This window comes from Malus domestica, chromosome 01 (genome assembly GCF_042453785.1).
Source record: "Malus domestica chromosome 01, GDT2T_hap1".
In the NCBI taxonomy this organism is placed as follows: Eukaryota; Viridiplantae; Streptophyta; class Magnoliopsida; order Rosales; family Rosaceae; genus Malus; species Malus domestica.
Genome location: NC_091661.1, coordinates 21742664 through 21748283, shown reverse-complemented (window position 1 = coordinate 21748283; position 5620 = coordinate 21742664). Strand labels below are relative to the sequence as shown.

Sequence of the window (5620 nt, the reverse complement as noted above, 5' to 3'; positions counted from 1 at the left end):
TAGGCCAGGCGAATCATTAGACTCTTCAGATTTTTAATAAATTAAAACAATGGTATTTGACAATCCAATGGCTCAAAATGTTTATGCATGCTCTTCTTTTTCTTTTTCTTTTTTCATGTATGCGCGCCTCTCTTCTGATCAACGTTAGCCATGGTTGCTTAAATATCATACTTAACAAAAGTGCTCTACAAAAATTAAAGGTAGTAGGCAAGCGTTAGTAAAATTACATAGAATAAATTCTGAAGTTACAAACTATGCCATTCTTCCATTGTTGAAGCCAAATAATCTTTGACAATATTCAATAAAAAAATAATCGCAATTTAATCTAGAACATCATCAATTTTCATTCCTCCATGAAGATGCTTCTTTGAATACGTACTGTATGTGTGTCTGTCGTACAATTGTCTATGGGGAAAACAAGACATGCACAGATATTGTATATTATATATACAGAGACGAATAATTATCTTTTGCTCTTCTGAGTTCTGAGTTCCAGCAGAGGCTTTCTACCAAAAGAGAGTTCCAGCCTCTGCGACTCTACGTTTGTCTTGTTTTGCATGTCGGGGACTCTGTCGTGCATTGCCTGGCTTTATATGTGCGTGCATGGTATTTGGAGTACTATCGACCAGCTCTAACATGTAAAGATGAGCCATTAAAGAATATGAATTGTAGCTATAGCCATTAAAGAACATGTACATGTTTACGATTCTCCAAAGTACTTTATAGCAAGTGATGTAGAAGGAAGTGACGCTAAATAAAAAATAAGTGATTGAAAGAATCCATAACTCACATGCTAATTAATAGGTATTTGCTGGTGGCATGCTGCCAGATCCGGTAGTCTTGAAGGTGATAACTAATGGTGAAATAGGCCTAGAAGCTCAGCTCTTCAGGTAATAGCACATGTTTATGAATCCGGAAATCCATCTTATTACTGCAAAAAAAATATATATATATATATATATGTATGTATGTATGTATGTATATGTATATGTATATGTATTGACACACACACACACACACACACACATATATATATGTATATATATGCCTCTATGTTGGAAAGATGAGGCAACATCTGTCTTTTTTGCTTTTAAACTATTTGGATATACAGTAACTGCTTAGCTCAGAATTTTCTCAGGATGATATAGAAATCAGAGAAATTTTTTGGGAGTACTATGATGACACGTGGTTGTATTCTTTGGAAGAAAGAGAACTCATGATTGAGTCAGAGCCCTCACAGGTGATATCAAGTTTTCAATTGAGAATAGAGATATGTCATACTGAAGAGTACTCTAAAAAACCTGAATCACTGAACCACATGACGGCCACCACCTATAAATTTTGATTCAATTGGATTTTTTTTTTTATTACAGGAACTCCCAAATTTATAGATCTCAAAAATTCCAAATATATGACTCACCAATAAAGAACTCCAAAAGCAGAATCACCCAGAAATTCTTCTTTCCATGACAAACAAAATCCTACAGTAACTGCAGTTACCCACTTGATCTACACATTGAAAAACCATATATATAATGGAACACAAAGGTAAGTATAATATCATATATTTTTTTAAACGTTAATGATGATACTCGTTAGAACATGATCAAGAAAAATTAACCAAGTTATGTTTAAGAAACAACGATATGGAATATTAACGGCTGATGATTGGAAAGAGTTTATTACCTTGTTGGTTTTGGATGCTGAAAACTCGACCTTTTTCAGTTCCGCGGGAGTATAGTCATCCATCGCTGATGCAGCATCATCAAGATTCTCAACTCCGTGAGCCGATCGGCATAACTAAATCAATTAAATCATGTCACACTACTCACTTAAGAATCTTGGTGATGCGGCACCCGCAAACAATGACTGCATCATCAATTTTTCTCTCAAGGTACAGATTGAACTTGGACGACCATCATCCAAAGGAAGAAAGATAATATATGATCGAAATAGCAAAGGAAATAAAAATAAAAATATATGAAGAAAATATATGGAAAAAAGAAAAGGGAGCAATTGATGTTTTGTGTACGTCAGCCACGAGCATTGGTTGATGTGGTAAGTGGATCCAATGACCTGAGGCCCTGGGAACCCTAACAGAATATACGATTCTCAACGACTGGGAAATTAAAAATAACTTCATGAAAAAAGAAAAGAATAAGCACAAGGTAACAACACGGCGCCAACTACTTGTGTAATTCATAGATTCCATGGGTTTGAAAGACTTGTGGATCAGAATCAGATTACGTACTGTGAGTTATTTGGGAGATTAGATGTGAACCATTAAGAATTGAAGAAGAAAGAAAGAACACCACCACCACCACCAACAACAACAACAAGGAAAAGAAAGAAAAGTTGGAAGAATTAAACGGTCAAATACAAACTTATATATATATATAAGAAGAGAAGAAGAAGGGTGTACAGTGTACTAATGGCGAAGATCTATTCTTAGCAAGCCGAGAGAGAGAGAGAGAGAGAGAGAGAGAATAGGTGAGGAAAGGTTTATTGTTTGAGGTGCTTATATAGACACGACGTCGTTGGGGGAGTACTACCATGACCGGTAGATGCATGGAACTTTGTGTACCTATGGTTGTGATACACCACGTATTTAATCTATGAGAACAAGAGAGCATGGCGTATATTCAGAAATGTTCATGAGTCTGAATACCTAAAGTATTATTGGTAGAAGATTTTCAATTTAACTCAATCAATCATAGAGTTCGGATCCAATTTAATACACCAACAATCTCCACCTTGATGAGGTCCAAAGAAAGATAATTCATTGAAGAGCAACTTCACCTCCTCCAACAAGCCCATACTACTAGACTCAACTCCACCTCCTCCCAGTGGTGGATGGAGAAATCCAACCTTGTGAGGTCTCAATGTCAAATGTCATAAAAATTTGGACGATGACAGCATCAGGCGCTGGTGGTGGTTGGGGGAAATTGGGGACTGGGGATTGGAATTGGAGGGTTTGGAGAAGAAGAATAGTTTGAAACTTTGAAGTAAAGTTATTGGGTCTATTGTTATATACCATTTTTTGCAGAAAAATCAACAGTTCAATTTAGGAATATATCGGCGAAGAACAAAAATAGCCAATTTTCGCACATTTTTTTGGCCCCTCGCATACCCCTATTTAATTTATGACATCAGATTGAATAAATCTAAAGAAAAGAATATACATAATAAACAAAGGTGTTGCAGAAGAAAAAGGGCTTGCTTTTATTATTTCAAACAATTAGACGTTCAAATGGACAAAATGTATAAACTAATAAAGTTTCAAAACCTTAAGGTACAACCCGAGAAAATTTAAATCCATATATAAAATTTTGAAAACCACATCAAACCTGAAAATTGTAAATTATAATTAGCTCTCTATGGTTGTATGATGCATAACTTTGTCATGCAAAAAGAAAGAGTAGCTGCATTCTGTAAAATATTTGTATACGATGTGTGAGTCATGTGACTGTCTTCTTGGATGAGAAGTAGAGGGCTTGCAGCATATGCATTTTTCTTTTACTGAATTATTCTTTTTTCGTTTAGGCCCATTTTTTCAATCCAAAATCACTCATTTTCTTACGAGAGTTTACAAATTTAAATTGAATCTCCCCAAACTAAGGAGAATAATTCTATCAAGACAACTGGCCTCAGAGAAAACTAAGCTGGAAATCGATTGGGAGGAGGGGCGCTCTTTCGTTTTACATATGGACCTAGAAAATAAAGAATGAATAGTGATTTTCATACTCTTAAATTTTTGGAACCCACTATCCTAATGTATTAGAGTCCCAATCTAGTTTTATATGCAACAGCCATCAACTCACTCAATTTGTTGGGTACACACGAATCTTAAAGAGTACTGATTTGGTAAAAACACACCTCCAAAAATATAAGACTTGTTTTTGGGATTTCCCTTCTAATTAGTTTGTTGCAGCAATTAAATCAGAAAATTAAAAAAAAGTGTTCATTTCTGAACAAAAATCTCACAGTTAATTTGAACTCCTGAAATACCCAAAAAATACAAAATAGGAGGTGTTCTTTCTCAATAGATTTCATGCATGCATAATGTATGTACGCTTGAGTTATCAAAGCTATGGAAGGAAAGTTACCATTTTCAAAGAGTGTGCATGGATAACCATAACAATGAAGCTGATTTCACTACACTAATCAAGGACTAAAAGTTTTAATATTTCAAAAATTATTGTGTGCTATAGAAAGAAATCTTTTCTTAGATTTATCATAAATACAAATAAAGCAATTGATAGTTTCATTTTCAAGGTGATTAAAATTGTTGCTGAGTTGACTCGCTTCTATATACATTTGGCATTTCTTTTTTAGAGAATTGTTATTAGCACTCCAAAAATCACAGTTGGTACTCCAAACTTTCTATAATTAGAAAGAAAAATACACTTGTAAGAAGTGTATAATGAGATTTTTAGAGTGCTAATAACAGTTCCATTTTTTTATGTACAAAGCGATATTACTATTTCAATTTAAGTGGAAGGGGAAGAGTTTGAATGCAGTAGTTGAAGAGGAAAACCCTAATCACTAGGACAATTCACCACATTTGTGCCCACGACCATATGACTAAAAACCATGAGCTCTAAAGACGAATTGTTTTAATTAGTTTTTTTTTTCTCCTAATTAGTTGTTTTCTCACTAAATCAAGGGCAGCATATCTCTCATTGAATGTAGGGGCATTAATTTGAATGCATTAAGATCCTCCTTCCCTTATTATCTCATTTTGCTTGGTTGAAGAAGTGTTGACCCGAATCTAGTCCATTTACATGTTTTATTCCTTGAGTGAGTACCAGCTGAAAATATCTTCATACTCCAATAAATCAGAGTAGGTAAAGAAGCAACCACACTAAGCTTTGTTTTAGAAATATGCCAGCAACTTTTGTAATAACTTTGCACTTTGAATTTAAATATAAAAATATAGGTAGAGTAGAAACTCACTATAGTGATATTATAAAGGAATAATTTTCATGTACAAATTAAGATTCCAACTCGGACCAGTTGTATATAGAAGTAAACTCCACGTTGTACGTAATTAATAAGCTATAATTTCTTCTAGGTTTCATCTTAAAAAATTTGCCTGCACATATACTATGTCAATAAGTAAAAAAAATATGCAATTTACAAATAAAAATTCAAGATGAAAATAAAATATTTCTTTAAAGTTGTATGGGACGATGATTTATTTTACATGCATGCACTAACTTGTAGAAATTAAGTGTTTCCCTTTTTTCAATATTACATCTTAAAATGTTCTACTATGGTTCTTTGTATGCATACAATTTTTTTTAAGAATAACTAAGTCAAAAAACTTTTTTTTTAACTACACTTTATTATGTAATAGCCTTCCTATAATTATAAAATTGATTTTGTCTTAAATATTATAAAACATAGGTTTTGTATTAGAGATGACTTAAAAGTAAGATAATGATATGATTGCCATTTGGGAAATAGCTAATCCACCAATTAATCATGATTGGTGATCATCTATTCTTATCTATGCTGTCACCACCGCCAATGTCTGTCATCGTCATTGTTTATCAGCAATTCACTTAGTTAATCAAATTACGTATTGTCCGAATCATCATATTGCTTTGACAAAAAA

The 5620-nt window shown here is 33.5% G+C and overlaps 1 long non-coding RNA gene across 1 annotated transcript; it reads right to left on the bottom strand.

The window, feature by feature from the left end:
• Positions 1 to 201: 201 nt before the first annotated feature.
• LOC139197413 (uncharacterized) lies at positions 202 to 2492 on the bottom strand. The gene is made up of 4 exons (XR_011582793.1): positions 1687 to 2492; positions 1421 to 1509; positions 791 to 931; positions 202 to 631 (listed from the first exon to the last, which is right to left on the bottom strand). It is a non-coding gene; the product is annotated as an uncharacterized lncRNA (long non-coding RNA).
• Positions 2493 to 5620: the final 3128 nt, after the last annotated feature.